The sequence below is a fragment of the Hyperolius riggenbachi genome, chromosome 4 (genome assembly GCF_040937935.1).
Source record: "Hyperolius riggenbachi isolate aHypRig1 chromosome 4, aHypRig1.pri, whole genome shotgun sequence".
Lineage (NCBI taxonomy): Eukaryota > Metazoa > Chordata > Amphibia > Anura > Hyperoliidae > Hyperolius > Hyperolius riggenbachi.
In genome coordinates, this window is record NC_090649.1 from 360,390,631 (window position 1) to 360,416,460 (window position 25,830).

The window sequence follows — 25,830 nt, forward strand, 5'->3', positions numbered from 1 at the left end:
GCAAAGAAACCCCAGAAGGCTGGGGCAATCAAAAATTGGAAATACAACTCAGTTTTCTTTCTCTCCACGGAAATCTTTAGTAAAAGGCGAAAGATTTGTACGTTCTGAAGAGAAAACAGAGCATAACCTAATGTAAGGCTATTCTCTCGGGTGGCTCCAGGGTCAGTCGAAACAACTGTGGGTGATCTGAGATTGCTTAGCCAGTGATATCTAAAAAAAAAGGTTGGCAGAAGATTCTAGGTTAGGGCTGTAGGCTAAAGCATAAACTCAGTAAATTGCAGATTATAAACACATTTATGAACAGCTGACTCTGTCACAAGAGTCAAACTTACCACACTGGCGGCAGGCTCCTTTGCATATATTCAAATGAGCACCCGCCAAACCAGGTTCCACGCTCAACGTGATACATTTTTGCTGCTATTATTATACTTGCAAAGAAACCCCAGAAGGCTGGGGTAATCAAAAATTGGAAATACAACTCAGTTTTCTTTCTCTCCACGGAAATCTTTAGTAAAAGGCGAAAGATTTGTACGTTCTGAAGAGAAAACAGAGCATAACCCAATGTATGGCTATTCTCTCGGGTGGCTCCAGGGTCAGTCGAAACAACTGTGGGTGATCTGAGATTGATTAGCCAGTGATATCTAAAAAAAAAAAGGTTGGCAGAATATTCTAGGTTAGGGCTGTAGGCTAAAGCATAAACTCAGTAAATTGCAGATTATAAACACATTTATGAACAGCTGACTCTGTCACAAGAGTAAAACTTACCACACTGGCGGCAGGCTCCTTTGCATATATTCAAATGAGCACCCGCCAAACCAGGTTCCACGCTCAACGTGATACATTTTTGCTGCTATTATTATACTTGCAAAGAAACCCCAGAAGGCTGGGGCAATCAAAAATTGGAAATACAACTCAGTTTTCTTTCTCTCCACGGAAATCTTTAGTAAAAGGCGAAAGATTTGTACGTTCTGAAGAGAAAACAGAGCATAACCCAATGTAAGGCTATTCTCTCGGGTGGCTCCAGGGTCAGTCGAAACAACTGTGGGTGATCTGAGATTGATTAGCCAGTGATATCTAAAAAAAAAAAGGTTGGCAGAAGATTCTAGGTTAGGGCTGTAGGCTAAAGCATAAACTCAGTAAATTGCAGATTATAAACACATTTATGAACAGCTGACTCTGTCACAAGAGTCAAACTTACCACACTGGCGGCAGGCTCCTTTGCATATATTCAAATGAGCACCCGCCAAACCAGGTTCCACGCTCAACGTGATATATTTTTGCTGCTATTATTATACTTGCAAAGAAACCCCAGAAGGCTGGGGCAATCAAAAATTGGAAATACAACTCAGTTTTCTTTCTCTCCACGGAAATCTTTAGTAAAAGGCGAAAGATTTGTACGTTCTGAAGAGAAAACAGAGCATAACCCAATGTAAGGCTATTCTCTCGGGTGGCTCCAGGGTCAGTCGAAACAACTGTGGGTGATCTGAGATTGCTTAGCCAGTGATATCTAAAAAAAAAGGTTGGCAGAAGATTCTAGGTTAGGGCTGTAGGCTAAAGCATAAACTCAGTAAATTGCAGATTATAAACACATTTATGAACAGCTGACTCTGTCACAAGAGTCAAACTTACCACACTGGCGGCAGGCTCCTTTGCATATATTCAAATGAGCACCCGCCAAACCAGGTTCCACGCTCAACGTGATACATTTTTGCTGCTATTATTATACTTGCAAAGAAACCCCAGAAGGCTGGGGTAATCAAAAATTGGAAATACAACTCAGTTTTCTTTCTCTCCACGGAAATCTTTAGTAAAAGGCGAAAGATTTGTACGTTCTGAAGAGAAAACAGAGCAAAACCCAATGTAAGGCTATTCTCTCGGGTGGCTCCAGGGGCAGTCGAAACAACTGTGGGTGATCTGAGATTGATTAGCCAGTGATATCTAAAAAAAAAAAGGTTGGCAGAAGATTCTAGGTTAGGGCTGTAGGCTAAAGCATAAACTCAGTAAATTGCAGATTATAAACACATTTATGAACAGCTGACTCTGTCACAAGAGTCAAACTTACCACACTGGCGACAGGCTCCTTTGCATATATTCAAATGAGCACCCGCCAAACCAGGTTCCACGCTCAACGTGATACATTTTTGCTGCTATTATTATACTTGCAAAGAAACCCCAGAAGGCTGGGGCAATCAAAAATTGGAAATACAACTCAGTTTTCTTTCTCTCCACAGAAATCTTTAGTAAACGGCGAAAGATTTGTACGTTCTGAAGAGAAAACAGAGCATAACCCAATGTAAGGCTATTCTCTCTGGTGGCTCCAGGGGCAGTCGAAACAACTGTGGGTGATCTGAGATTGATTAGCCAGTGATATCTAAAAAAAAAGGTTGGCAGAAGATTCTAGGTTAGGGCTGTAGGCTAAAGCATAAACTCAGTAAATTATAGTAAGTAAAGCAGATTATAAACACATTTATGAACAGCTGACTCTGTCACAAGAGTCAAACTTACCACACTGGCGGCAGGCTCCTTTGCATGTATTCAAATGAGCACCCGCCAAACCAGGTTCCACGCTCAACGTGATACATTTTTGCTGCTATTATTATACTTGCAAAGAAACCCCAGAAGGCTGGGGCAATCAAAAATTGGAAATACAACTCAGTTTTCTTTCTCTCCACGGAAATCTTTAGTAAAAGGCGAAAGATTTGTACGTTCTGAAGAGAAAACAGAGCATAACCCAATGTAAGGCTATTCTCTCGGGTGGCTCCAGGGTCAGTCGAAACAACTGTGGATGATCTGAGATTGATTAGCCAGTGATATCTAAAAAAAAAAGGTTGGCAGAAGATTCTAGGTTAGGGCTGTAGGCTAAAGCATAAACTCAGTAAATTGCAGATTATAAACACATTTATGAACAGCTGACTCTGTCACAAGAGTCAAACTTACCACACTGGCGGCAGGCTCCTTTGCATATATTCAAATGAGCACCCGCCAAACCAGGTTCCACGCTCAACGTGATACATTTTTGCTGCTATTATTATACTTGCAAAGAAACCCCAGAAGGCTGGGGCAATCAAAAATTGGAAATACAACTCAGTTTTCTTTCTCTCCACGGAAATCTTTAGTAAAAGGCGAAAGATTTGTACGTTCTGAAGAGAAAACAGAGCATAACCCAATGTAAGGCTATTCTCTCGGGTGGCTCCAGGGTCAGTCGAAACAACTGTGGGTGATCTGAGATTGATTAGCCAGTGATATCTAAAAAAAAAAGGTTGGCAGAAGATTCTAGGTTAGGGCTGTAGGCTAAAGCATAAACTCAGTAAATTGCAGATTATAAACACATTTATGAACAGCTGACTCTGTCACAAGAGTCAAACTTACCACACTGGCGGCAGGCTGCTTTGCATATATTCAAATGAGCACCCGCCAAACCAGGTTCCACGCTCAACGTGATACATTTTTGCTGCTATTATTATACTTGCAAAGAAACCCCAGAAGGCTGGGGCAATCAAAAATTGGAAATACAACTCAGTTTTCTTTCTCTCCACGGAAATCTTTAGTAAAAGGCGAAAGATTTGTACGTTCTGAAGAGAAAACAGAGCATAACCCAATGTATGGCTATTCTCTCGGGTGGCTCCAGGGTCAGTCGAAACAACTGTGGGTGATCTGAGATTGATTAGCCAGTGATATCTAAAAAAAAAAAGGTTGGCAGAAGATTCTAGGTTAGGGCTGTAGGCTAAAGCATAAACTCAGTAAATTGCAGATTATAAACACATTTATGAACAGCTGACTCTGTCACAAGAGTAAAACTTACCACACTGGCGGCAGGCTCCTTTGCATATATTCAAATGAGCACCCGCCAAACCAGGTTCCACGCTCAACGTGATACATTTTTGCTGCTATTATTATACTTGCAAAGAAACCCCAGAAGGCTGGGGCAATCAAAAATTGGAAATACAACTCAGTTTTCTTTCTCTCCACGGAAATCTTTAGTAAAAGGCGAAAGATTTGTACGTTCTGAAGAGAAAACAGAGCATAACCCAATGTAAGGCTATTCTCTCGGGTGGCTCCAGGGTCAGTCGAAACAACTGTGGGTGATCTGAGATTGATTAGCCAGTGATATCTAAAAAAAAAAAGGTTGGCAGAAGATTCTAGGTTAGGGCTGTAGGCTAAAGCATAAACTCAGTAAATTGCAGATTATAAACACATTTATGAACAGCTGACTCTGTCACAAGAGTCAAACTTACCACACTGGCGGCAGGCTCCTTTGCATATATTCAAATGAGCACCCGCCAAACCAGGTTCCACGCTCAACGTGATACATTTTTGCTGCTATTATTATACTTGCAAAGAAACCCCAGAAGGCTGGGGCAATCAAAAATTGGAAATACAACTCAGTTTTCTTTCTCTCCACGGAAATCTTTAGTAAAAGGCGAAAGATTTGTACGTTCTGAAGAGAAAACAGAGCATAACCCAATGTAAGGCTATTCTCTCAGGTGGCTCCAGGGTCAGTCGAAACAACTGTGGGTGATCTGAGATTGCTTAGCCAGTGATATCTAAAAAAAAAGGTTGGCAGAAGATTCTAGGTTAGGGCTGTAGGCTAAAGCATAAACTCAGTAAATTGCAGATTATAAACACATTTATGAACAGCTGACTCTGTCACAAGAGTCAAACTTACCACACTGGCGGCAGGCTCCTTTGCATATATTCAAATGAGCACCCGCCAAACCAGGTTCCACGCTCAACGTGATACATTTTTGCTGCTATTATTATACTTGCAAAGAAACCCCAGAAGGCTGGGGTAATCAAAAATTGGAAATACAACTCAGTTTTCTTTCTCTCCACGGAAATCTTTAGTAAAAGGCGAAAGATTTGTACGTTCTGAAGAGAAAACAGAGCAAAACCCAATGTAAGGCTATTCTCTCGGGTGGCTCCAGGGGCAGTCGAAACAACTGTGGGTGATCTGAGATTGATTAGCCAGTGATATCTAAAAAAAAAAAGGTTGGCAGAAGATTCTAGGTTAGGGCTGTAGGCTAAAGCATAAACTCAGTAAATTGCAGATTATAAACACATTTATGAACAGCTGACTCTGTCACAAGAGTCAAACTTACCACACTGGCGACAGGCTCCTTTGCATATATTCAAATGAGCACCCGCCAAACCAGGTTCCACGCTCAACGTGATACATTTTTGCTGCTATTATTATACTTGCAAAGAAACCCCAGAAGGCTGGGGCAATCAAAAATTGGAAATACAACTCAGTTTTCTTTCTCTCCACAGAAATCTTTAGTAAACGGCGAAAGATTTGTACGTTCTGAAGAGAAAACAGAGCATAACCCAATGTAAGGCTATTCTCTCTGGTGGCTCCAGGGTCAGTCGAAACAACTGTGGGTGATCTGAGATTGATTAGCCAGTGATATCTAAAAAAAAAAGGTTGGCAGAAGATTCTAGGTTAGGGCTGTAGGCTAAAGCATAAACTCAGTAAATTGCAGATTATAAACACATTTATGAACAGCTGACTCTGTCACAAGAGTCAAACTTACCACACTGGCGGCAGGCTCCTTTGCATATATTCAAATGAGCACCCGCCAAACCAGGTTCCACGCTCAACGTGATACATTTTTGCTGCTATTATTATACTTGCAAAGAAACCCCAGAAGGCTGGGGCAATCAAAAATTGGAAATACAACTCAGTTTTCTTTCTCTCCACGGAAATCTTTAGTAAAAGGCGAAAGATTTGTACGTTCTGAAGAGAAAACAGAGCATAACCCAATGTAAGGCTATTCTCTCTGGTGGCTCCAGGGTCAGTCGAAACAACTGTGGGTGATCTGAGATTGATTAGCCAGTGATATCTAAAAAAAAAAGGTTGGCAGAAGATTCTAGGTTAGGGCTGTAGGCTAAAGCATAAACTCAGTAAATTGCAGATTATAAACACATTTATGAACAGCTGACTCTGTCACAAGAGTCAAACTTACCACACTGGCGGCAGGCTCCTTTGCATATATTCAAATGAGCACCCGCCAAACCAGGTTCCACGCTCAACGTGATACATTTTTGCTGCTATTATTATACTTGCAAAGAAACCCCAGAAGGCTGGGGCAATCAAAAATTGGAAATACAACTCAGTTTTCTTTCTCTCCACGGAAATCTTTAGTAAAAGGCGAAAGATTTGTACGTTCTGAAGAGAAAACAGAGCATAACCCAATGTAAGGCTATTCTCTCGGGTGGCTCCAGGGTCAGTCGAAACAACTGTGGGTGATCTGAGATTGATTAGCCAGTGATATCTAAAAAAAAAAAGGTTGGCAGAAGATTCTAGGTTAGGGCTGTAGGCTAAAGCATAAACTCAGTAAATTGCAGATTATAAACACATTTATGAACAGCTGACTCTGTCACAAGAGTCAAACTTACCACACTGGCGGCAGGCTCCTTTGCATATATTCAAATGAGCACCCGCCAAACCAGGTTCCACGCTCAACGTAATACATTTTTGCTGCTATTATTATACTTGGAAAGAAACCCCAGAAGGCTGGGGCAATCAAAAATTGGAAATACAACTCAGTTTTCTTTCTCTCCACGGAAATCTTTAGTAAAAGGCGAAAGATTTGTACGTTCTGAAGAGAAAACAGAGCATAACCCAATGGAAGGCTATTCTCTCGGGTGGCTCCAGGGTCAGTCGAAACAACTGTGGGTGATCTGAGATTGATTAGCCAGTGATATCTAAAAAAAAAGGTTGGCAGAAGATTCTAGGTTAGGGCTGTAGGCTAAAGCATAAACTCAGTAAATTGCAGATTATAAACACATTTATGAACAGCTGACTCTGTCACAAGAGTCAAACTTACCACACTGGCGGCAGGCTCCTTTGCATATATTCAAATGAGCACCCGCCAAACCAGGTTCCACGCTCAACGTGATACATTTTTGCTGCTATTATTATACTTGCAAAGAAACCCCAGAAGGCTGGGGCAATCAAAAATTGGAAATACAACTCAGTTTTCTTTCTCTCCACGGAAATCTTTAGTAAAAGGCGAAAGATTTGTACGTTCTGAAGAGAAAACAGAGCATAACCCAATGTAAGGCTATTCTCTCGGGTGGCTCCAGGGGCAGTCGAAACAACTGTGGGTGATCTGAGATTGATTAGCCAGTAATATCTAAAAAAAAAAGGTTGGCAGAAGATTCTAGGTTAGGGCTGTAGGCTAAAGCATAAACTCAGTAAATTGCAGATTATAAACACATTTATGAACAGCTGACTCTGTCACAAGAGTCAAACTTACCACACTGGCGACAGGCTCCTTTGCATATATTCAAATGAGCACCCGCCAAACCAGGTTCCACGCTCAACGTGATACATTTTTGCTGCTATTATTATACTTGCAAAGAAACCCCAGAAGGCTGGGGCAATCAAAAATTGGAAATACAACTCAGTTTTCTTTCTCTCCACGGAAATCTTTAGTAAAAGGCGAAAGATTTGTACGTTCTGAAGAGAAAACAGAGCATAACCCAATGTAAGGCTATTCTCTCTGGTGGCTCCAGGGGCAGTCGAAACAACTGTGGGTGATCTGAGATTGATTAGCCAGTGATATCTAAAAAAAAAGGTTGGCAGAAGATTCTAGGTTAGGGCTGTAGGCTAAAGCATAAACTCAGTAAATTGCAGATTATAAACACATTTATGAACAGCTGACTCTGTCACAAGAGTCAAACTTACCACACTGGCGGCAGGCTCCTTTGCATATATTCAAATGAGCACCCGCCAAACCAGGTTCCACGCTCAACGTGATACATTTTTGCTGCTATTATTATACTTGCAAAGAAACCCCAGAAGGCTGGGGCAATCAAAAATTGGAAATACAACTCAGTTTTCTTTCTCTCCACAGAAATCTTTAGTAAAAGGCGAAAGATTTGTACGTTCTGAAGAGAAAACAGAGCATAACCCAATGTAAGGCTATTCTCTCGGGTGGCTCCAGGGTCAGTCGAAACAACTGTGGGTGATCTGAGATTGATTAGCCAGTGATATCTAAAAAAAAAAAGGTTGGCAGAAGATTCTAGGTTAGGGCTGTAGGCTAAAGCATAAACTCAGTAAATTGCAGATTATAAACACATTTATGAACAGCTGACTCTGTCACAAGAGTCAAACTTACCACACTGGCAGCAGGCTCCTTTGCATATATTCAAATGAGCACCCGCCTAACCAGGTTCCACGCTCAACGTGATACATTTTTGCTGCTATTATTATATTTGCAAAGAAACCCCAGAAGGCTGGGGCAATCAAAAATTGGAAATACAACTCAGTTTTCTTTCTCTCCACGGAAATCTTTAGTAAAAGGCGAAAGATTTGTACGTTCTGAAGAGAAAACAGAGCATAACCCAATGTAAGGCTATTCTCTCGGGTGGCTCCAGGGTCAGTCGAAACAACTGTGGGTGATCTGAGATTGATTAGCCAGTGATATCTAAAAAAAAAAGGTTGGCAGAAGATTCTAGGTTAGGGCTGTAGGCTAAAGCATAAACTCAATAAATTGCAGATTATAAACACATTTATGAACAGCTGACTCTGTCACAAGAGTCAAACTTACCACACTGGCGGCAGGCTCCTTTGCATATATTCAAATGAGCACCCGCCAAACCAGGTTCCACGCTAAACGTGATACATTTTTGCTGCTATTATTATACTTGCAAAGAAACCCCAGAAGGCTGGGGCAATCAAAAATTGGAAATACAACTCAGTTTTCTTTCTCTCCACGGAAATCTTTAGTAAAAGGCGAAAGATTTGTACGTTCTGAAGAGAAGACAGAGCATAACCCAATGTAAGGCTATTCTCTCGGGTGGCTCCAGGGTCAGTCGAAACAACTGTGGGTGATCTGAGATTGATTAGCCAGTGATATCTAAAAAAAGAAGGTTGGCAGAAGATTCTAGGTTAGGGCTGTAGGCTAAAGCATAAACTCAGTAAATTGCAGATTATAAACACATTTATGAACAGCTGACTCTGTCACAAGAGTCAAACTTACCACACTGGCGGCAGGCTCCTTTGCATATATTCAAATGAGCACCCGCCAAACCAGGTTCCACGCTCAACGTGATACATATTTGCGGCTATTATTATACTTGCAAAGAAACCCCAGAAGGCTGTGCAATCAAAAATTGGAAATACAACTCAGTTTTCTTTCTCTCCACGGAAATCTTTAGTAAAAGGCGAAAGATTTGTACGTTCTGAAGAGAAAACAGAGCATAACCCAATGTAAGGCTATTCTCTCGGGTGGCTCCAGGGTCAGTCGAAACAACTGTGGGTGATCTGAGATTGATTAGCCAGTGATATCTAAAAAAAAAAGGTTGGCAGAAGATTGTAGGTTAGGGCTGTAGGCTAAAGCATAAACTCAGTAAATTGCAGATTATAAACACATTTATGAACAGCTGACTCTGTCACAAGAGTCAAACTTACCACACTGGCGGCAGGCTCCTTTGCATATATTCAAATGAGCACCCGCCAAACCAGGTTCCACGCTCAACGTGATACATTTTTGCTGCTATTATTATACTTGCAAAGAAACCCCAGAAGGCTGGGGCAATCAAAAATTGGAAATACAACTCAGTTTTCTTTCTCTCCACGGAAATCTTTAGTAAAAGGCGAAAGATTTGTACGTTCTGAAGAGAAAACAGAGCATAACCCAATGTAAGGCTATTCTCTCGGGTGGCTCCAGGGTCAGTCGAAACAACTGTGGGTGATCTGAGATTGATTAGCCAGTGATATCTAAAAAAAAAAAGGTTGGCAGAAGATTCTAGGTTAGGGCTGTAGGATAAAGCATAAACTCAGTAAATTGCAGATTATAAACACATTTATGAACAGCTGACTCTGTCACAAGAGTCAAACTTACCACACTGGCGGCAGGCTCCTTTGCATATATTCAAATGAGCACCCGCCAAACCAGGTTCCACGCTCAACGTGATACATTTTTGCTGCTATTATTATACTTGCAAAGAAACCCTAGAAGGCTGGGGCAATCAAAAATTGGAAATACAACTCAGTTTTCTTTCTCTCCACGGAAATCTTTAGTAAAAGGCGAAAGATTTGTATGTTCTGAAGAGAAAACAGAGCATAACCCAATGTAAGGCTATTCTCTCGGGTGGCTCCAGGGTCAGTCGAAACAACTGTGGGTGATCTGAGATTGATTAGCCAGTGATATCTAAAAAAAAAGGTTGGCAGAAGATTCTAGGTTAGGGCTGTAGGCTAAAGCATAAACTCAGTAAATTGCAGATTATAAACACATTTATGAACAGCTGACTCTGTCACAAGAGTCAAACTTACCACACTGGCGGCAGGCTCCTTTGCATATATTCAAATGAGCACCCGCCAAACCAGGTTCCACGCTCAACGTGATACATTTTTGCTGCTATTATTATACTTGCAAAGAAACCCCAGAAGGCTGGGGCAATCAAAAATTGGAAATACAACTCAGTTTTCTTTCTCTCCACGGAAATCTTTAGTAAAAGGCGAAAGATTTGTACGTTCTGAAGAGAAAACAGAGCCTAACCCAATGTAAGGCTATTCTCTCGGGTGGCTCCAGGGTCAGTCGAAACAACTGTGGGTGATCTGAGATTGATTAGCCAGTGATATCTAAAAAAAAAAGGTTGGCAGAAGATTCTAGGTTAGGGCTGTAGGCTAAAGCATAAACTCAGTAAATTGCAGATTATAAACACATTTATGAACAGCTGACTCTGTCACAAGAGTCAAACTTACCACACTGGCGGCAGGCTCCTTTGCATATATTCAAATGAGCACCCGCCAAACCAGGTTCCACGCTCAACGTGATACATTTTTGCTGCTATTATTATACTTGCAAAGAAACCCCAGAAGGCTGGGGCAATCAAAAATTGGAAATACAACTCAGTTTTCTTTCTCTCCACGGAAATCTTTAGTAAAAGGCGAAAGATTTGTACGTTCTGAAGAGAAAACAGAGCATAACCCAATGTAAGGCTATTCTCTCGGGTGGCTCCAGGGTCAGTCGAAACAACTGTGGGTGATCTGAGATTGATTAGCCAGTGATATCTAAAAAAGAAAGGTTGGCAGAAGATTCTAGGTTAGGGCTGTAGGCTAAAGCATAAACTCAGTAAATTGCAGATTATAAACACATTTATGAACAGCTGACTCTGTCACAAGAGTCAAACTTACCACACTGGCGGCAGGCTCCTTTGCATATATTCAAATGAGCACCCGCCAAACCAGGTTCCACGCTCAACGTGATACATTTTTGCTGCTATTATTATACTTGCAAAGAAACCCCAGAAGGCTGGGGCAATCAAAAATTGGAAATACAACTCAGTTTTCTTTCTCTCCACAGAAATCTTTAGTAAAAGGCGAAAGATTTGTACGTTCTGAAGAGAAAACAGAGCATAACCCAATGTAAGGCTATTCTCTCGGGTGGCTCCAGGGTCAGTCGAAACAACTGTGGGTGATCTGAGATTGATTAGCCAGTGATATCTAAAAAAAAAAGGTTGGCAGAAGATTCTAGGATAGGGCTGTAGGCTAAAGCATAAACTCAGTAAATTGCAGATTATAAACACATTTATGAACAGCTGACTCTGTCACAAGAGTCAAACTTACCACACTGGCGGCAGGCTCCTTTGCATATATTCAAATGAGCACCCGCCAAACCAGGTTCCACGCTCAACGTGATACATTTTTGCTGCTATTATTATACTTGCAAAGAAACCCCAGAAGGCTGGGGCAATCAAAAATTGGAAATACAACTCAGTTTTCTTTCTCTCCACGGAAATCTTTAGTAAAAGGCGAAAGATTTGTACGTTCTGAAGAGAAAACAGAGCATAACCCAATGTAAGGCTATTCTCTCGGGTGGCTCCAGGGTCAGTCGAAACAACTGTGGGTGATCTGAGATTGATTAGCCAGTGATATCTAAAAAAAAAAAGGTTGGCAGAAGATTCTAGGTTAGGGCTGTAGGCTAAAGCATAAACTCAGTAAATTGCAGATTATAAACACATTTATGAACAGCTGACTCTGTCACAAGAGTCAAACTTACCACACTGGCGGCAGGCTCCTTTGCATATATTCAAATGAGCACCCGCCAAACCAGGTTCCACGCTCAACGTGATCCATTTTTGCTGCTATTATTATACTTGCAAAGAAACCCCAGAAGGCTGGGGCAATCAAAAATTGGAAATACAACTCAGTTTTCTTTCTCTCCACGGAAATCTTTAGTAAAAGGCGAAAGATTTGTACGTTCTGAAGAGAAAACAGAGCATAACCCAATGTAAGGCTATTCTCTCGGGTGGCTCCAGGGTCAGTTGAAACAACTGTGGGTGATCTGAGATTGATTAGCCAGTGATATCTAAAAAAAAAAGGTTGGCAGAAGATTCTAGGTTAGGGCTGTAGGCTAAAGCATAAACTCAGTAAATTGCAGATTATAAACACATTTATGAACAGCTGACTCTGTCACAAGAGTCAAACTTACCACACTGGCGGCAGGCTCCTTTGCATATATTCAAATGAGCACCCGCCAAACCAGGTTCCACGCTCAACGTGATCCATTTTTGCTGCTATTATTATACTTGCAAAGAAACCCCAGAAGGCTGGGGCAATCAAAAATTGGAAATACAACTCAGTTTTCTTTCTGTCCACGGAAATCTTTAGTAAAAGGCGAAAGATTTGTACGTTCTGAAGAGAAAACAGAGCATAACCCAATGTAAGGCTATTCTCTCGGGTGGCTCCAGGGTCAGTCGAAACAACTGTGGGTGATCTGAGATTGATTAGCCAGTGATATCTTAAAAAAAAAAGGTTGGAAGAAGATTCTAGGTTAGGGCTGTAGGCTAAAGCATAAACTCAGTAAATTGCAGATTATAAACACATTTATGAACAGCTGACTCTGTCACAAGAGTCAAACTTACCACACTGGCGGCAGGCTCCTTTGCATATATTCAAATGAGCACCCGCCAAACCAGGTTCCACGCTCAACGTGATACATTTTTGCTGCTATTATTATACTTGCAAAGAAACCCCAGAAGGCTGGGGCAATCAAAAATTGGAAATACAACTCAGTTTTCTTTCTCTCCACGGAAATCTTTAGTAAAAGGCGAAAGATTTGTACGTTCTGAAGAGAAAACAGAGCATAACCCAATGTAAGGCTATTCTCTCGGGTGGCTCCAGGGTCAGTCGAAACAACTGTGGGTGATCTGAGATTGATTAGCCAGTGATATCTAAAAAAAAAAAGGTTGGCAGAAGATTCTAGGTTAGGGCTGTAGGCTAAAGCATAAACTCAGTAAATTGCAGATTATAAACACATTTATGAACAGCTGACTCTGTCACAAGAGTCAAACTTACCACACTGGCGGCAGGCTCCTTTGCATATATTCAAATGAGCACCCGCCAAACCAGGTTCCACGCTCAACGTGATACATTTTTGCTGCTATTATTATACTTGCAAAGAAACCCCAGAAGGCTGGGGCAATCAAAAATTGGAAATACAACTCAGTTTTCTTTCTCTCCACGGAAATCTTTAGTAAAAGGCAAAATATTTGTACGTTCTGAAGAGAAAACAGAGCATAACCCAATGTAAGGCTATTCTCTCTGGTGGCTCCAGGGTCAGTCGAAACAACTGTGGGTGATCTGAGATTGATTAGCCAGTGATATCTAAAAAAAAAAGGTTGGCAGAAGATTCTAGGTTAGGGCTGTAGGCTAAAGCATAAACTCAGTAAATTGCAGATTATAAACACATTTATGAACAGCTGACTCTGTCACAAGAGTCAAACTTACCACACTGGCGGCAGGCTCCTTTGCATATATTCAAATGAGCACCCGCTAAACCAGGTTCCACGCTCAACGTGATACATTTTTGCTGCTATTATTATACTTGCAAAGAAACCCCAGAAGGCTGGGGCAATCAAAAATTGGAAATACAACTCAGTTTTCTTTCTCTCCACGGAAATCTTTAGTAAAAGGCGAAAGATTTGTACGTTCTGAAGAGAAAACAGAGCATAACCCAATGTAAGGCTATTCTCTCGGGTGGCTCCAGGGTCAGTCGAAACAACTGTGGGTGATCTGAGATTGATTAGCCAGTGATATCTAAAAAAAAAAGGTTGGCAGAAGATTCTAGGTTAGGGCTGTAGGCTAAAGCATAAACTCAGTAAATTGCAGATTAAAAACACATTTATGAACAGCTGACTCTGTCACAAGAGTCAAACTTACCACACTGGCGGCAGGCTCCTTTGCATATATTCAAATGAGCACCCGCCAAACCAGGTTCCACGCTCAACGTGATACATTTTTGCTGCTATTATTATACTTGCAAAGAAACCCCAGAAGGCTGGGGCAATCAAAAATTGGAAATACAACTCAGTTTTCTTTCTCTCCACGGAAATCTTTAGTAAAAGGCGAAAGATTTGTACGTTCTGAAGAGAAAACAGAGCATAACCCAATGTAAGGCTATTCTCTCGGGTGGCTCCAGGGTCAGTCGAAACAACTGTGGGTGATCTGAGATTGATTAGCTAGTGATATCTAAAAAAAAAAGGTTGGCAGAAGATTCTAGGTTAGGGCTGTAGGCTAAAGCATAAACTCAGTAAATTGCAGATTAAAAACACATTTATGAACAGCTGACTCTGTCACAAGAGTCAAACTTACCACACTGGCGGCAGGCTCCTTTGCATATATTCAAATGAGCACCCGCCAAACCAGGTTCCACGCTCAACGTGATACATTTTTGCTGCTATTATTATACTTGCAAAGAAACCCCAGAAGGCTGGGGCAATCAAAAATTGGAAATACAACTCAGTTTTCTTTCTCTCCACGGAAATCTTTAGTAAAAGGCGAAAGATTTGTACGTTCTGAAGAGAAAACAGAGCATAACCCAATGTAAGGCTATTCTCTCGGGTGGCTCCAGGGTCAGTCGAAACAACTGTGGGTGATCTGAGATTGATTAGCCAGTGATATCTAAAAAAAAAAGGTTGGCAGAAGATTCTAGGTTAGGGCTGTAGGCTAAAGCATAAACTCAGTAAATTGCAGATTATAAACACATTTATGAACAGCTGACTCTGTCACAAGAGTCAAACTTACCACACTGGCGGCAGGCTCCTTTGCATATATTCAAATGAGCACCCGCCAAACCAGGTTCCACGCTCAACGTGATACATTTTTGCTGCTATTATTATACTTGCAAAGAAACCCCAGAAGGCTGGGGCAATCAAAAATTGGAAATACAACTCAGTTTTCTTTCTCTCCACGGAAATCTTTAGTAAAAGGCGAAAGATTTGTACGTTCTGAAGAGAAAACAGAGCATAACCCAATGTAAGGCTATTCTCTCGGGTGGCTCCAGGGTCAGTCGAAACAACTGTGGGTGATCTGAGATTGATTAGCCAGTGATATCTAAAAAAAAAAGGTTGGCAGAAGATTCTAGGTTAGGGCTGTAGGCTAAAGCATAAACTCAGTAAATTGCAGATTATAAACACATTTATGAACAGCTGACTCTGTCACAAGAGTCAAACTTACCACACTGGCGGCAGGCTCCTTTGCATATATTCAAATGAGCACCCGCCAAACCAGGTTCCACGCTCAACGTGATACATTTTTGCTGCTATTATTATACTTGCAAAGAAACCCCAGAAGGCTGGGGCAATCAAAAATTGGAAATACAACTCAGTTTTCTTTCTCTCCACGGAAATCTTTAGTAAAAGGCGAAAGATTTGTACGTTCTGAAGAGAAAACAGAGCATAACCCAATGTAAGGCTATTCTCTCGGGTGGCTCCAGGGTCAGTCGAAACAACTGTGGGTGATCTGAGATTGATTAGCCAGTGATATCTAAAAAAAAAAAGGTTGGCAGAAGATTCTAGGTTAGGGCTGTAGGCTAAAGCATAAACTCAGTAAATTGCAGATTATAAACACATTTATGAACAGCTGACTCTGTCACAAGAGTCAAACTTACCACACTGGCGGCAGGCTCCTTTGCATATATTCAAATGAGCACCCGCCAAACCAGGTTCCACGCTCAACGTGATACATTTTTGCTGCTATTATTATACTTGCAAAGAAACCCCAGAAGGCTGGGGCAATCAAAAATTGGAAATACAACTCAGTTTTCTTTCTCTCCACGGAAATCTTTAGTAAAAGGCGAAAGATTTGTACGTTCTGAAGAGAAAACAGAGCATAACCCAATGTAAGGCTATTCTCTCGGGTGGCTCCAGGGTCAGTCGAAACAACTGTGGGTGATCTGAGATTGATTAGCTAGTGATATCTAAAAAAAAAAGGTTGGCAGAAGATTCTAGGTTAGGGCTGTAGGCTAAAGCATAAACTCAGTAAATTGCAGATTAAAAACACATTTATGAACAGCTGACTCTGTCACAAGAGTCAAACTTACCACACTGGCGGCAGGCTCCTTTGCATATATTCAAATGAGCACCCGCCAAACCAGGTTCCACGCTCAACGTGATACATTTTTGCTGCTATTATTATACTTGCAAAGAAACCCCAGAAGGCTGGGGCAATCAAAAATTGGAAATACAACTCAGTTTTCTTTCTCTCCACGGAAATCTTTAGTAAAAGGCGAAAGATTTGTACGTTCTGAAGAGAAAACAGAGCATAACCCAATGTAAGGCTATTCTCTCGGGTGGCTCCAGGGTCAGTCGAAACAACTGTGGGTGATCTGAGATTGATTAGCCAGTGATATCTAAAAAAAAAAGGTTGGCAGAAGATTCTAGGTTAGGGCTGTAGGCTAAAGCATAAACTCAGTAAATTGCAGATTATAAACACATTTATGAACAGCTGACTCTGTCACAAGAGTCAAACTTACCACACTGGCGGCAGGCTCCTTTGCATATATTCAAATGAGCACCCGCCAAACCAGGTTTCACTGGCTAATCAATCTCAGATCACCCACAGTTGTTTCGACTGACCCTGGAGCCACCCGAGAGAATAGCCTTACATTGGGTTATGCTCTGTTTTCTCTTCAGAACGTACAAATCTTTCGCCTTTTACTAAAGATTTCCGTGGAGAGAAAGAAAACTGAGTTGTATTTCCAATTTTTGATTGCCCCAGCCTTCTGGGGTTTCTTTGCAAGTATAATAATAGCAGCAAAAATGTATCACGTTGAGCGTGGAACCTGGTTTGGCGGGTGCTCATTTGAATATATGCAAAGGAGCCTGCCGCCAGTGTGGTAAGTTTGACTCTTGTGACAGAGTCAGCTGTTCATAAATGTGTTTATAATCTGCAATTTACTGAGTTTATGCTTTAGCCTACAGCCCTAACCTAGAATCTTCTGCCAACCTTTTTTTTTTTTAGATATCACTGGCTAATCAATCTCAGATCACCCACAGTTGTTTCGACTGACCCTGGAGCCACCCGAGAGAATAGCCTTACATTGGGTTATGCTCTGTTTTCTCTTCAGAACGTACAAATCTTTCGCCTTTTACTAAAGATTTCCGTGGAGAGAAAGAAAACTGAGTTGTATTTCCAATTTTTGATTGCCCCAGCCTACTGGGGTTTCTTTGCAAGTATAATAATAGCAGCAAAAATGTATCACGTTGAGCGTGGAACCTGGTTTGGCGGGTGCTCATTTGAATATATGCAAAGGAGCCTGCCGCCAGTGTGGTAAGTTTGACTCTTGTGACAGAGTCAGCTGTTCATAAATGTGTTTATAATCTGCAATTTACTGAGTTTATGCTTTAGCCTACAGCCCTAACCTAGAATCTTCTGCCAACCTTTTTTTTTTAGATATCACTGGCTAATCAATCTCAGATCACCCACAGTTGTTTCGACTGACCCTGGAGCCACCCGAGAGAATAGCCTTACATTGGGTTATGCTCTGTTTTCTCTTCAGAACGTACAAATCTTTCGCCTTTTACTAAAGATTTCCGTGGAGAGAAAGAAAACTGAGTTGTATTTCCAATTTTTGATTGCCCCAGCCTTCTGGGGTTTCTTTGCAAGTATAATAATAGCAGCAAAAATGTATCACGTTGAGCGTGGAACCTGGTTTGGCGGGTGCTCATTTGAATATATGCAAAGGAGCCTGCCGCCAGTGTGGTAAGTTTGACTCTTGTGACAGAGTCAGCTGTTCATAAATGTGTTTATAATCTGCAATTTACTGAGTTTATGCTTTAGCCTACAGCCCTAACCTAGAATCTTCTGCCAACCTTTTTTTTTTAGATATCACTGGCTAATCAATCTCAGATCACCCACAGTTGTTTCGACTGACCCTGGAGCCACCCGAGAGAATAGCCTTACATTGGGTTATGCTCTGTTTTCTCTTCAGAACGTACAAATCTTTCGCCTTTTACTAAAGATTTCCGTGGAGAGAAAGAAAACTGAGTTGTATTTCCAATTTTTGATTGCCCCAGCCTTCTGGGGTTTCTTTGCAAGTATAATAATAGCAGCAAAAATGTATCACGTTGAGCGTGGAACCTGGTTTGGCGGGTGCTCATTTGAATATATGCAAAGGAGCCTGCCGCCAGTGTGGTAAGTTTGACTCTTGTGACAGAGTCAGCTGTTCATAAATGTGTTTATAATCTGCAATTTACTGAGTTTATGCTTTAGCCTACAGCCCTAACCTAGAATCTTCTGCCAACCTTTTTTTTTTTAGATATCACTGGCTAATCAATCTCAGATCACCCACAGTTGTTTCGACTGACCCTGGAGCCACCCGAGAGAATAGCCTTACATTGGGTTATGCTCTGTTTTCTCTTCAGAACGTACAAATCTTTCGCCTTTTACTAAAGATTTCCGTGGAGAGAAAGAAAACTGAGTTGTATTTCCAATTTTTGATTGCCCCAGCCTTCTGGGGTTTCTTTGCAAGTATAATAATAGCAGCAAAAATGTATCACGTTGAGCGTGGAACCTGGTTTGGCGGGTGCTCATTTGAATATATGCAAAGGAGCCTGCCGCCAGTGTGGTAAGTTTGACTCTTGTGACAGAGTCAGCTGTTCATAAATGTGTTTATAATCTGCAATTTACTGAGTTTATGCTTTAGCCTACAGCCCTAACCTAGAATCTTCTGCCAACCTTTTTTTTTTAGATATCACTGGCTAATCAATCTCAGATCACCCACAGTTGTTTCGACTGACCCTGGAGCCACCCGAGAGAATAGCCTTACATTGGGTTATGCTCTGTTTTCTCTTCAGAACGTACAAATCTTTCGCCTTTTACTAAAGATTTCCGTGGAGAGAAAGAAAACTGAGTTGTATTTCCAATTTTTGATTGCCCCAGCCTTCTGGGGTTTCTTTGCAAGTATAATAATAGCAGCAAAAATGTATCACGTTGAGCGTGGAACCTGGTTTGGCGGGTGCTCATTTGAATATATGCAAAGGAGCCTGCCGCCAGTGTGGTAAGTTTGACTCTTGTGACAGAGTCAGCTGTTCATAAATGTGTTTATAATCTGCAATTTACTGAGTTTATGCTTTAGCCTACAGCCCTAACCTAGAATCTTCTGCCAACCTTTTTTTTTTTAGATATCACTGGCTAATCAATCTCAGATCACCCACAGTTGTTTCGACTGACCCTGGAGCCACCCGAGAGAATAGCCTTACATTGGGTTATGCTCTGTTTTCTCTTCAGAACGTACAAATCTTTCGCCTTTTACTAAAGATTTCCGTGGAGAGAAAGAAAACTGAGTTGTATTTCCAATTATTGATTGCCCCAGCCTTCTGGGGTTTCTTTGCAAGTATAATAATAGCAGCAAAAATGTATCACGTTGAGCGTGGAACCTGGTTTGGCGGGTGCTCATTTGAATATATGCAAAGGAGCCTGCCGCCAGTGTGGTAAGTTTGACTCTTGTGACAGAGTCAGCTGTTCATAAATGTGTTTATAATCTGCAATTTACTGAGTTTATGCTTTAGCCTACAGCCCTAACCTAGAATCTTCTGCCAACCTTTTTTTTTTAGATATCACTGGCTAATCAATGTCAGATCACCCACAGTTGTTTCGACTGACCCTGGAGCCACCCGAGAGAATAGCCTTACATTGGGTTATGCTCTGTTTTCTCTTCAGAACGTACAAATCTTTCGCCTTTTACTAAAGATTTCCGTGGAGAGAAAGAAAACTGAGTTGTATTTCCAATTTTTGATTGCCCCAGCCTTCTGGGGTTTCTTTGCAAGTATAATAATAGCAGCAAAAATGTATCACGTTGAGCGTGGAACCTGGTTTGGCGGGTGCTCATTTGAATATATGCAAAGGAGCCTGCCGCCAGTGTGGTAAGTTTGACTCTTGTGACAGAGTCAGCTGTTCATAAATGTGTTTATAATCTGCAATTTACTGAGTTTATGCTTTAGCCTACAGCCCTAACCTAGAATCTTCTGCCAACCTTTTTTTTTTAGATATCACTGGCTAATCAATCTCAGATCACCCACAGTTGTTTCGACTGACCCTGGAGCCACCCGAGAGAATAGCCTTACATTGGGTTATGCTCTGTTTTCTCTTCAGAACGTACAAATCTTTCGCCTTTTACTAAAGATTTCCGTGGAGAGAAAGAAAACTGAGTTGTATTTCCAATTTTTGATTGCCCCAGCCTTCTGGGGTTTCTTTGCAAGTATAATAATAGCAGCAAAAATGTATCACGTTGAGCGTGGAACCTGGTTTGGCGGGTGCTCATTTGAATATATGCAAAGGAGCCTGCCGCCAGTGTGGTAAGTTTGACTCTTGTGACAGAGTCAGCTGTTCATAAATGTGTTTATAATCTGCAATTTACTGAGTTTATGCTTTAGCCTACAGCCCTAACCTAGAATCTTCTGCCAACCTTTTTTTTTTAGATATCACTGGCTAATCAATCTCAGATCACCCACAGTTGTTTCGACTGACCCTGGAGCCACCCGAGAGAATAGCCTTACATTGGGTTATGCTCTGTTTTCTCTTCAGAACGTACAAATCTTTCGCCTTTTACTAAAGATTTCCGTGGAGAGAAAGAAAACTGAGTTGTATTTCCAATTTTTGATTGCCCCAGCCTTCTGGGGTTTCTTTGCAAGTATAATAATAGCAGCAAAAATGTATCACGTTGAGCGTGGAACCTGGTTTGGCGGGTGCTCATTTGAATATATGCAAAGGAGCCTGCCGCCAGTGTGGTAAGTTTGACTCTTGTGACAGAGTCAGCTGTTCATAAATGTGTTTATAATCTGCAATTTACTGAGTTTATGCTTTAGCCTACAGCCCTAACCTAGAATCTTCTGCCAACCTTTTTTTTTTTAGATATCACTGGCTAATCAATCTCAGATCACCCACAGTTGTTTCGACTGACCCTGGAGCCACCCGAGAGAATAGCCTTACATTGGGTTATGCTCTGTTTTTTCTTCAGAACGTACAAATCTTTCGCCTTTTACTAAAGATTTCCGTGGAGAGAAAGAAAACTGAGTTGTATTTCCAATTTTTGATTGCCCCAGCCTTCTGGGGTTTCTTTGCAAGTATAATAATAGCAGCAAAAATGTATCACGTTGAGCGTGGAACCTGGTTTGGCGGGTGCTCATTTGAATATATGCAAAGGAGCCTGCCGCCAGTGTGGTAAGTTTGACTCTTGTGACAGAGTCAGCTGTTCATAAATGTGTTTATAATCTGCAATTTACTGAGTTTATGCTTTAGCCTACAGCCCTAACCTAGAATCTTCTGCCAACCTTTTTTTTTTAGATATCACTGGCTAATCAATCTCAGATCACCCACAGTTGTTTCGACTGACCCTGGAGCCACCCGAGAGAATAGCCTTACATTGGGTTATGCTCCGTTTTCTCTTCAGAACGTACAAATCTTTCGCCTTTTACTAAAGATTTCCGTGGAGAGAAAGAAAACTGAGTTGTATTTCCAATTTTTGATTGCCCCAGCCTTCTGGGGTTTCTTTGCAAGTATAATAATAGCAGCAAAAATGTATCACGTTGAGCGTGGAACCTGGTTTGGCGGGTGCTCATTTGAATATATGCAAAGGAGCCTGCCGCCAGTGTGGTAAGTTTGACTCTTGTGACAGAGTCAGCTGTTCATAAATGTGTTTATAATCTGCAATTTACTGAGTTTATGCTTTAGCCTACAGCCCTAACCTAGAATCTTCTGCCAACCTTTTTTTTTTTAGATATCACTGGCTAATCAATCTCAGATCACCCACAGTTGTTTCGACTGACCCTGGAGCCACCCGAGAGAATAGCCTTACATTGGGTTATGCTCTGTTTTCTCTTCAGAACGTACAAATCTTTCGCCTTTTACTAAAGATTTCCGTGGAGAGAAAGAAAACTGAGTTGTATTTCCAATTTTTGATTGCCCCAGCCTTCTGGGGTTTCTTTGCAAGTATAATAATAGCAGCAAAAATGTATCACGTTGAGCGTGGAACCTGGTTTGGCGGGTGCTCATTTGAATATATGCAAAGGAGCCTGCCGCCAGTGTGGTAAGTTTGACTCTTGTGACAGAGTCAGCTGTTCATAAATGTGTTTATAATCTGCAATTTACTGAGTTTATGCTTTAGCCTACAGCCCTAACCTAGAATCTTCTGCCAACCTTTTTTTTTTAGATATCACTGGCTAATCAATCTCAGATCACCCACAGTTGTTTCGACTGACCCTGGAGCCACCCGAGAGAATAGCCTTACATTGGGTTATGCTCTGTTTTCTCTTCAGAACGTACAAATCTTTCGCCTTTTACTAAAGATTTCCGTGGAGAGAAAGAAAACTGAGTTGTATTTCCAATTTTTGATTGCCCCAGCCTTCTGGGGTTTCTTTGCAAGTATAATAATAGCAGCAAAAAAGTATCACGTTGAGCGTGGAACCTGGTTTGGCGGGTGCTCATTTGAATATATGCAAAGGAGCCTGCCGCCAGTGTGGTAAGTTTGACTCTTGTGACAGAGTCAGCTGTTCATAAATGTGTTTATAATCTGCAATTTACTGAGTTTATGCTTTAGCCTACAGCCCTAACCTAGAATCTTCTGCCAACCTTTTTTTTTTAGATATCACTGGCTAATCAATCTCAGATCACCCACAGTTGTTTCGACTGACCCTGGAGCCACCCGAGAGAATAGCCTTACATTGGGTTATGCTCTGTTTTCTCTTCAGAACGTACAAATCTTTCGCCTTTTACTAAAGATTTCCGTGGAGAGAAAGAAAACTGAGTTGTATTTCCAATTTTTGATTGCCCCAGCCTTCTGGGGTTTCTTTGCAAGTATAATAATAGCAGCAAAAATGTATCACGTTGAGCGTGGAACCTGGTTTGGCGGGTGCTCATTTGAATATATGCAAAGGAGCCTGCCGCCAGTGTGGTAAGTTTGACTCTTGTGACAGAGTCAGCTGTTCATAAATGTGTTTATAATCTGCAATTTACTGAGTTTATGCTTTAGCCTACAGCCCTAACCTAGAATCTTCTGCCAACCTTTTTTTTTTAGATATCACTGGCTAATCAATCTCAGATCACCCACAGTTGTTTCGACTGACCCTGGAGCCACCCGAGAGAATAGCCTTACATTGGGTTATGCTCTGTTTTCTCTTCAGAACGTACAAATCTTTCGCCTTTTACTAAAGATTTCCGTGGAGAGAAAGAAAACTGAGTTGTATTTCCAATTTTTGATTGCCCCAGCCTTCTGGGGTTTCTTTGCAAGTATAATAATAGCAGCAAAAAAGTATCACGTTGAGCGTGGAACCTGGTTTGGCGGGTGCTCATTTGAATATATGCAAAGGAGCCTGCCGCCAGTGTGGTAAGTTTGACTCTTGTGACAGAGTCAGCTGTTCATAAATGTGTTTATAATCTGCAATTTACTGAGTTTATGCTTTAGCCTACAGCCCTAACCTAGAATCTTCTGCCAACCTTTTTTTTTTAGATATCACTGGCTAATTAATCTCAGATCACCCACAGTTGTTTCGACTGACCCTGGAGCCACCCGAGAGAATAGCCTTACATTGGGTTATGCTCTGTTTTCTCTTCAGAACGTACAAATCTTTCGCCTTTTACTAAAGATTTCCGTGGAGAGAAAGAAAACTGAGTTGTATTTCCAATTTTTGATTGCCCCAGCCTTCTGGGGTTTCTTTGCAAGTATAATAATAGCAGCAAAAATGTATCACGTTGAGCGTGGAACCTGGTTTGGCGGGTGCTCATTTGAATATATGCAAAGGAGCCTGCCGCCAGTGTGGTAAGTTTGACTCTTGTGACAGAGTCAGCTGTTCATAAATGTGTTTATAATCTGCAATTTACTGAGTTTATGCTTTAGCCTACAGCCCTAACCTAGAATCTTCTGCCAACCTTTTTTTTTTAGATATCACTGGCTAATCAATCTCAGATCACCCACAGTTGTTTCGACTGACCCTGGAGCCACCCGAGAGAATAGCCTTACATTGGGTTATGCTCTGTTTTCTCTTCAGAACGTACAAATCTTTCGCCTTTTACTAAAGATTTCCGTGGAGAGAAAGAAAACTGAGTTGTATTTCCAATTTTTGATTGCCCCAGCCTTCTGGGGTTTCTTTGCAAGTATAATAATAGCAGCAAAAATGTATCACGTTGAGCGTGGAACCTGGTTTGGCGGGTGCTCATTTGAATATATGCAAAGGAGCCTGCCGCCAGTGTGGTAAGTTTGACTCTTGTGACAGAGTCAGCTGTTCATAAATGTGTTTATAATCTGCAATTTACTGAGTTTATGCTTTAGCCTACAGCCCTAACCTAGAATCTTCTGCCAACCTTTTTTTTTTAGATATCACTGGCTAATCAATCTCAGATCACCCACAGTTGTTTCGACTGACCCTGGAGCCACCCGAGAGAATAGCCTTACATTGGGTTATGCTCTGTTTTCTCTTCAGAACGTACAAATCTTTCGCCTTTTACTAAAGATTTCCGTGGAGAGAAAGAAAACTGAGTTGTATTTCCAATTTTTGATTGCCCCAGCCTTCTGGGGTTTCTTTGCAAGTATAATAATAGCAGCAAAAATGTATCACGTTGAGCGTGGAACCTGGTTTGGCGGGTGCTCATTTGAATATATGCAAAGGAGCCTGCCGCCAGTGTGGTAAGTTTGACTCTTGTGACAGAGTCAGCTGTTCATAAATGTGTTTATAATCTGCAATTTACTGAGTTTATGCTTTAGCCTACAGCCCTAACCTAGAATCTTCTGCCAACCTTTTTTTTTTAGATATCACTGGCTAATCAATCTCAGATCACCCACAGTTGTTTCGACTGACCCTGGAGCCACCCGAGAGAATAGCCTTACATTGGGTTATGCTCTGTTTTCTCTTCAGAACGTACAAATCTTTCGCCTTTTACTAAAGATTTCCGTGGAGAGAAAGAAAACTGAGTTGTATTTCCAATTTTTGATTGCCCCAGCCTTCTGGGGTTTCTTTGCAAGTATAATAATAGCAGCAAAAATGTATCACGTTGAGCGTGGAACCTGGTTTGGCGGGTGCTCATTTGAATATATGCAAAGGAGCCTGCCGCCAGTGTGGTAAGTTTGACTCTTGTGACAGAGTCAGCTGTTCATAAATGTGTTTATAATCTGCAATTTACTGAGTTTATGCTTTAGCCTACAGCCCTAACCTAGAATCTTCTGCCAACCTTTTTTTTTTTAGATATCACTGGCTAATCAATCTCAGATCACCCACAGTTGTTTCGACTGACCCTGGAGCCACCCGAGAGAATAGCCTTACATTGGGTTATGCTCTGTTTTCTCTTCAGAACGTACAAATCTTTCGCCTTTTACTAAAGATTTCCGTGGAGAGAAAGAAAACTGAGTTGTATTTCCAATTTTTGATTGCCCCAGCCTTCTGGGGTTTCTTTGCAAGTATAATAATAGCAGCAAAAATGTATCACGTTGAGCGTGGAACCTGGTTTGGCGGGTGCTCATTTGAATATATGCAAAGGAGCCTGCCGCCAGTGTGGTAAGTTTGACTCTTGTGACAGAGTCAGCTGTTCATAAATGTGTTTATAATCTG

The 25,830-nt window shown here is 41.3% G+C and overlaps 60 non-coding genes across 60 annotated transcripts; 21 read left to right on the forward strand and 39 right to left on the reverse strand.

Annotated features, from left to right (window-relative positions):
• Positions 1–7: 7 nt before the first annotated feature.
• LOC137504951 (U5 spliceosomal RNA) lies at positions 8–124 on the reverse strand. The gene has a single exon (XR_011019576.1). It is a non-coding gene; the product is annotated as a U5 spliceosomal RNA (small nuclear RNA).
• Positions 125–438: 314 nt separating this feature from the next.
• Positions 439–555, reverse strand: LOC137505847 (U5 spliceosomal RNA). The gene has a single exon (XR_011020367.1). It is a non-coding gene; the product is annotated as a U5 spliceosomal RNA (small nuclear RNA).
• Positions 556–871: 316 nt separating this feature from the next.
• On the reverse strand, positions 872–988 carry LOC137504952 (U5 spliceosomal RNA). Its single transcript, XR_011019577.1, has one exon. It is a non-coding gene; the product is annotated as a U5 spliceosomal RNA (small nuclear RNA).
• A 316-nt stretch (positions 989–1,304) lies between these two features.
• Positions 1,305–1,421, reverse strand: LOC137504953 (U5 spliceosomal RNA). The gene has a single exon (XR_011019578.1). It is a non-coding gene; the product is annotated as a U5 spliceosomal RNA (small nuclear RNA).
• A 314-nt stretch (positions 1,422–1,735) lies between these two features.
• LOC137505848 (U5 spliceosomal RNA) lies at positions 1,736–1,852 on the reverse strand. Its single transcript, XR_011020368.1, has one exon. It is a non-coding gene; the product is annotated as a U5 spliceosomal RNA (small nuclear RNA).
• A 316-nt stretch (positions 1,853–2,168) lies between these two features.
• LOC137505436 (U5 spliceosomal RNA) lies at positions 2,169–2,285 on the reverse strand. The gene has a single exon (XR_011020051.1). It is a non-coding gene; the product is annotated as a U5 spliceosomal RNA (small nuclear RNA).
• Positions 2,286–2,611: 326 nt separating this feature from the next.
• On the reverse strand, positions 2,612–2,728 carry LOC137504955 (U5 spliceosomal RNA). Its single transcript, XR_011019579.1, has one exon. It is a non-coding gene; the product is annotated as a U5 spliceosomal RNA (small nuclear RNA).
• A 315-nt stretch (positions 2,729–3,043) lies between these two features.
• On the reverse strand, positions 3,044–3,160 carry LOC137504956 (U5 spliceosomal RNA). The gene has a single exon (XR_011019580.1). It is a non-coding gene; the product is annotated as a U5 spliceosomal RNA (small nuclear RNA).
• A 315-nt stretch (positions 3,161–3,475) lies between these two features.
• On the reverse strand, positions 3,476–3,592 carry LOC137504958 (U5 spliceosomal RNA). The gene has a single exon (XR_011019582.1). It is a non-coding gene; the product is annotated as a U5 spliceosomal RNA (small nuclear RNA).
• A 316-nt stretch (positions 3,593–3,908) lies between these two features.
• LOC137504959 (U5 spliceosomal RNA) lies at positions 3,909–4,025 on the reverse strand. The gene has a single exon (XR_011019583.1). It is a non-coding gene; the product is annotated as a U5 spliceosomal RNA (small nuclear RNA).
• Positions 4,026–4,341: 316 nt separating this feature from the next.
• On the reverse strand, positions 4,342–4,458 carry LOC137504960 (U5 spliceosomal RNA). Its single transcript, XR_011019584.1, has one exon. It is a non-coding gene; the product is annotated as a U5 spliceosomal RNA (small nuclear RNA).
• Positions 4,459–4,772: 314 nt separating this feature from the next.
• Positions 4,773–4,889, reverse strand: LOC137505849 (U5 spliceosomal RNA). The gene has a single exon (XR_011020369.1). It is a non-coding gene; the product is annotated as a U5 spliceosomal RNA (small nuclear RNA).
• A 316-nt stretch (positions 4,890–5,205) lies between these two features.
• On the reverse strand, positions 5,206–5,322 carry LOC137505437 (U5 spliceosomal RNA). Its single transcript, XR_011020052.1, has one exon. It is a non-coding gene; the product is annotated as a U5 spliceosomal RNA (small nuclear RNA).
• Positions 5,323–5,637: 315 nt separating this feature from the next.
• LOC137504961 (U5 spliceosomal RNA) lies at positions 5,638–5,754 on the reverse strand. The gene has a single exon (XR_011019585.1). It is a non-coding gene; the product is annotated as a U5 spliceosomal RNA (small nuclear RNA).
• A 315-nt stretch (positions 5,755–6,069) lies between these two features.
• Positions 6,070–6,186, reverse strand: LOC137504962 (U5 spliceosomal RNA). Its single transcript, XR_011019586.1, has one exon. It is a non-coding gene; the product is annotated as a U5 spliceosomal RNA (small nuclear RNA).
• A 316-nt stretch (positions 6,187–6,502) lies between these two features.
• Positions 6,503–6,619, reverse strand: LOC137504963 (U5 spliceosomal RNA). The gene has a single exon (XR_011019587.1). It is a non-coding gene; the product is annotated as a U5 spliceosomal RNA (small nuclear RNA).
• Positions 6,620–6,933: 314 nt separating this feature from the next.
• LOC137504964 (U5 spliceosomal RNA) lies at positions 6,934–7,050 on the reverse strand. The gene has a single exon (XR_011019588.1). It is a non-coding gene; the product is annotated as a U5 spliceosomal RNA (small nuclear RNA).
• Positions 7,051–7,365: 315 nt separating this feature from the next.
• LOC137504966 (U5 spliceosomal RNA) lies at positions 7,366–7,482 on the reverse strand. Its single transcript, XR_011019589.1, has one exon. It is a non-coding gene; the product is annotated as a U5 spliceosomal RNA (small nuclear RNA).
• Positions 7,483–7,796: 314 nt separating this feature from the next.
• Positions 7,797–7,913, reverse strand: LOC137505351 (U5 spliceosomal RNA). Its single transcript, XR_011019969.1, has one exon. It is a non-coding gene; the product is annotated as a U5 spliceosomal RNA (small nuclear RNA).
• Positions 7,914–8,229: 316 nt separating this feature from the next.
• On the reverse strand, positions 8,230–8,346 carry LOC137504967 (U5 spliceosomal RNA). Its single transcript, XR_011019590.1, has one exon. It is a non-coding gene; the product is annotated as a U5 spliceosomal RNA (small nuclear RNA).
• Positions 8,347–8,661: 315 nt separating this feature from the next.
• LOC137505338 (U5 spliceosomal RNA) lies at positions 8,662–8,778 on the reverse strand. Its single transcript, XR_011019957.1, has one exon. It is a non-coding gene; the product is annotated as a U5 spliceosomal RNA (small nuclear RNA).
• A 316-nt stretch (positions 8,779–9,094) lies between these two features.
• Positions 9,095–9,209, reverse strand: LOC137505365 (U5 spliceosomal RNA). Its single transcript, XR_011019982.1, has one exon. It is a non-coding gene; the product is annotated as a U5 spliceosomal RNA (small nuclear RNA).
• A 315-nt stretch (positions 9,210–9,524) lies between these two features.
• LOC137504968 (U5 spliceosomal RNA) lies at positions 9,525–9,641 on the reverse strand. Its single transcript, XR_011019591.1, has one exon. It is a non-coding gene; the product is annotated as a U5 spliceosomal RNA (small nuclear RNA).
• A 316-nt stretch (positions 9,642–9,957) lies between these two features.
• On the reverse strand, positions 9,958–10,074 carry LOC137505403 (U5 spliceosomal RNA). The gene has a single exon (XR_011020020.1). It is a non-coding gene; the product is annotated as a U5 spliceosomal RNA (small nuclear RNA).
• A 314-nt stretch (positions 10,075–10,388) lies between these two features.
• LOC137505266 (U5 spliceosomal RNA) lies at positions 10,389–10,505 on the reverse strand. The gene has a single exon (XR_011019886.1). It is a non-coding gene; the product is annotated as a U5 spliceosomal RNA (small nuclear RNA).
• A 315-nt stretch (positions 10,506–10,820) lies between these two features.
• LOC137504970 (U5 spliceosomal RNA) lies at positions 10,821–10,937 on the reverse strand. Its single transcript, XR_011019593.1, has one exon. It is a non-coding gene; the product is annotated as a U5 spliceosomal RNA (small nuclear RNA).
• A 315-nt stretch (positions 10,938–11,252) lies between these two features.
• LOC137505352 (U5 spliceosomal RNA) lies at positions 11,253–11,369 on the reverse strand. The gene has a single exon (XR_011019970.1). It is a non-coding gene; the product is annotated as a U5 spliceosomal RNA (small nuclear RNA).
• Positions 11,370–11,684: 315 nt separating this feature from the next.
• On the reverse strand, positions 11,685–11,801 carry LOC137504971 (U5 spliceosomal RNA). The gene has a single exon (XR_011019594.1). It is a non-coding gene; the product is annotated as a U5 spliceosomal RNA (small nuclear RNA).
• A 316-nt stretch (positions 11,802–12,117) lies between these two features.
• On the reverse strand, positions 12,118–12,234 carry LOC137504972 (U5 spliceosomal RNA). The gene has a single exon (XR_011019595.1). It is a non-coding gene; the product is annotated as a U5 spliceosomal RNA (small nuclear RNA).
• Positions 12,235–12,549: 315 nt separating this feature from the next.
• LOC137505353 (U5 spliceosomal RNA) lies at positions 12,550–12,666 on the reverse strand. The gene has a single exon (XR_011019971.1). It is a non-coding gene; the product is annotated as a U5 spliceosomal RNA (small nuclear RNA).
• Positions 12,667–12,982: 316 nt separating this feature from the next.
• On the reverse strand, positions 12,983–13,099 carry LOC137504973 (U5 spliceosomal RNA). Its single transcript, XR_011019596.1, has one exon. It is a non-coding gene; the product is annotated as a U5 spliceosomal RNA (small nuclear RNA).
• A 316-nt stretch (positions 13,100–13,415) lies between these two features.
• On the reverse strand, positions 13,416–13,532 carry LOC137505386 (U5 spliceosomal RNA). The gene has a single exon (XR_011020003.1). It is a non-coding gene; the product is annotated as a U5 spliceosomal RNA (small nuclear RNA).
• Positions 13,533–13,847: 315 nt separating this feature from the next.
• On the reverse strand, positions 13,848–13,964 carry LOC137504974 (U5 spliceosomal RNA). Its single transcript, XR_011019597.1, has one exon. It is a non-coding gene; the product is annotated as a U5 spliceosomal RNA (small nuclear RNA).
• A 315-nt stretch (positions 13,965–14,279) lies between these two features.
• Positions 14,280–14,396, reverse strand: LOC137504975 (U5 spliceosomal RNA). Its single transcript, XR_011019598.1, has one exon. It is a non-coding gene; the product is annotated as a U5 spliceosomal RNA (small nuclear RNA).
• Positions 14,397–14,711: 315 nt separating this feature from the next.
• LOC137504976 (U5 spliceosomal RNA) lies at positions 14,712–14,828 on the reverse strand. The gene has a single exon (XR_011019599.1). It is a non-coding gene; the product is annotated as a U5 spliceosomal RNA (small nuclear RNA).
• Positions 14,829–15,143: 315 nt separating this feature from the next.
• Positions 15,144–15,260, reverse strand: LOC137504977 (U5 spliceosomal RNA). The gene has a single exon (XR_011019600.1). It is a non-coding gene; the product is annotated as a U5 spliceosomal RNA (small nuclear RNA).
• Positions 15,261–15,575: 315 nt separating this feature from the next.
• On the reverse strand, positions 15,576–15,692 carry LOC137504978 (U5 spliceosomal RNA). Its single transcript, XR_011019601.1, has one exon. It is a non-coding gene; the product is annotated as a U5 spliceosomal RNA (small nuclear RNA).
• A 316-nt stretch (positions 15,693–16,008) lies between these two features.
• Positions 16,009–16,125, reverse strand: LOC137504979 (U5 spliceosomal RNA). The gene has a single exon (XR_011019602.1). It is a non-coding gene; the product is annotated as a U5 spliceosomal RNA (small nuclear RNA).
• Positions 16,126–16,440: 315 nt separating this feature from the next.
• Positions 16,441–16,557, reverse strand: LOC137504981 (U5 spliceosomal RNA). Its single transcript, XR_011019604.1, has one exon. It is a non-coding gene; the product is annotated as a U5 spliceosomal RNA (small nuclear RNA).
• Positions 16,558–16,906: 349 nt separating this feature from the next.
• On the forward strand, positions 16,907–17,023 carry LOC137504982 (U5 spliceosomal RNA). The gene has a single exon (XR_011019605.1). It is a non-coding gene; the product is annotated as a U5 spliceosomal RNA (small nuclear RNA).
• Positions 17,024–17,340: 317 nt separating this feature from the next.
• LOC137505261 (U5 spliceosomal RNA) lies at positions 17,341–17,457 on the forward strand. Its single transcript, XR_011019882.1, has one exon. It is a non-coding gene; the product is annotated as a U5 spliceosomal RNA (small nuclear RNA).
• A 315-nt stretch (positions 17,458–17,772) lies between these two features.
• On the forward strand, positions 17,773–17,889 carry LOC137504983 (U5 spliceosomal RNA). The gene has a single exon (XR_011019606.1). It is a non-coding gene; the product is annotated as a U5 spliceosomal RNA (small nuclear RNA).
• Positions 17,890–18,204: 315 nt separating this feature from the next.
• Positions 18,205–18,321, forward strand: LOC137504984 (U5 spliceosomal RNA). Its single transcript, XR_011019607.1, has one exon. It is a non-coding gene; the product is annotated as a U5 spliceosomal RNA (small nuclear RNA).
• A 316-nt stretch (positions 18,322–18,637) lies between these two features.
• On the forward strand, positions 18,638–18,754 carry LOC137504985 (U5 spliceosomal RNA). Its single transcript, XR_011019608.1, has one exon. It is a non-coding gene; the product is annotated as a U5 spliceosomal RNA (small nuclear RNA).
• A 315-nt stretch (positions 18,755–19,069) lies between these two features.
• LOC137504986 (U5 spliceosomal RNA) lies at positions 19,070–19,186 on the forward strand. Its single transcript, XR_011019609.1, has one exon. It is a non-coding gene; the product is annotated as a U5 spliceosomal RNA (small nuclear RNA).
• A 316-nt stretch (positions 19,187–19,502) lies between these two features.
• LOC137505333 (U5 spliceosomal RNA) lies at positions 19,503–19,619 on the forward strand. Its single transcript, XR_011019952.1, has one exon. It is a non-coding gene; the product is annotated as a U5 spliceosomal RNA (small nuclear RNA).
• A 315-nt stretch (positions 19,620–19,934) lies between these two features.
• LOC137504987 (U5 spliceosomal RNA) lies at positions 19,935–20,051 on the forward strand. The gene has a single exon (XR_011019610.1). It is a non-coding gene; the product is annotated as a U5 spliceosomal RNA (small nuclear RNA).
• A 315-nt stretch (positions 20,052–20,366) lies between these two features.
• On the forward strand, positions 20,367–20,483 carry LOC137504988 (U5 spliceosomal RNA). The gene has a single exon (XR_011019611.1). It is a non-coding gene; the product is annotated as a U5 spliceosomal RNA (small nuclear RNA).
• A 315-nt stretch (positions 20,484–20,798) lies between these two features.
• On the forward strand, positions 20,799–20,915 carry LOC137504989 (U5 spliceosomal RNA). Its single transcript, XR_011019612.1, has one exon. It is a non-coding gene; the product is annotated as a U5 spliceosomal RNA (small nuclear RNA).
• A 316-nt stretch (positions 20,916–21,231) lies between these two features.
• LOC137505323 (U5 spliceosomal RNA) lies at positions 21,232–21,348 on the forward strand. The gene has a single exon (XR_011019942.1). It is a non-coding gene; the product is annotated as a U5 spliceosomal RNA (small nuclear RNA).
• A 315-nt stretch (positions 21,349–21,663) lies between these two features.
• LOC137505278 (U5 spliceosomal RNA) lies at positions 21,664–21,780 on the forward strand. The gene has a single exon (XR_011019898.1). It is a non-coding gene; the product is annotated as a U5 spliceosomal RNA (small nuclear RNA).
• A 316-nt stretch (positions 21,781–22,096) lies between these two features.
• On the forward strand, positions 22,097–22,213 carry LOC137504990 (U5 spliceosomal RNA). Its single transcript, XR_011019613.1, has one exon. It is a non-coding gene; the product is annotated as a U5 spliceosomal RNA (small nuclear RNA).
• Positions 22,214–22,528: 315 nt separating this feature from the next.
• On the forward strand, positions 22,529–22,645 carry LOC137504992 (U5 spliceosomal RNA). The gene has a single exon (XR_011019615.1). It is a non-coding gene; the product is annotated as a U5 spliceosomal RNA (small nuclear RNA).
• Positions 22,646–22,960: 315 nt separating this feature from the next.
• On the forward strand, positions 22,961–23,077 carry LOC137504993 (U5 spliceosomal RNA). Its single transcript, XR_011019616.1, has one exon. It is a non-coding gene; the product is annotated as a U5 spliceosomal RNA (small nuclear RNA).
• Positions 23,078–23,392: 315 nt separating this feature from the next.
• LOC137504994 (U5 spliceosomal RNA) lies at positions 23,393–23,509 on the forward strand. The gene has a single exon (XR_011019617.1). It is a non-coding gene; the product is annotated as a U5 spliceosomal RNA (small nuclear RNA).
• Positions 23,510–23,824: 315 nt separating this feature from the next.
• Positions 23,825–23,941, forward strand: LOC137504995 (U5 spliceosomal RNA). The gene has a single exon (XR_011019618.1). It is a non-coding gene; the product is annotated as a U5 spliceosomal RNA (small nuclear RNA).
• Positions 23,942–24,256: 315 nt separating this feature from the next.
• Positions 24,257–24,373, forward strand: LOC137504996 (U5 spliceosomal RNA). Its single transcript, XR_011019619.1, has one exon. It is a non-coding gene; the product is annotated as a U5 spliceosomal RNA (small nuclear RNA).
• A 315-nt stretch (positions 24,374–24,688) lies between these two features.
• LOC137504997 (U5 spliceosomal RNA) lies at positions 24,689–24,805 on the forward strand. Its single transcript, XR_011019620.1, has one exon. It is a non-coding gene; the product is annotated as a U5 spliceosomal RNA (small nuclear RNA).
• A 315-nt stretch (positions 24,806–25,120) lies between these two features.
• Positions 25,121–25,237, forward strand: LOC137504998 (U5 spliceosomal RNA). Its single transcript, XR_011019621.1, has one exon. It is a non-coding gene; the product is annotated as a U5 spliceosomal RNA (small nuclear RNA).
• A 316-nt stretch (positions 25,238–25,553) lies between these two features.
• Positions 25,554–25,670, forward strand: LOC137504999 (U5 spliceosomal RNA). The gene has a single exon (XR_011019622.1). It is a non-coding gene; the product is annotated as a U5 spliceosomal RNA (small nuclear RNA).
• Positions 25,671–25,830: the final 160 nt, after the last annotated feature.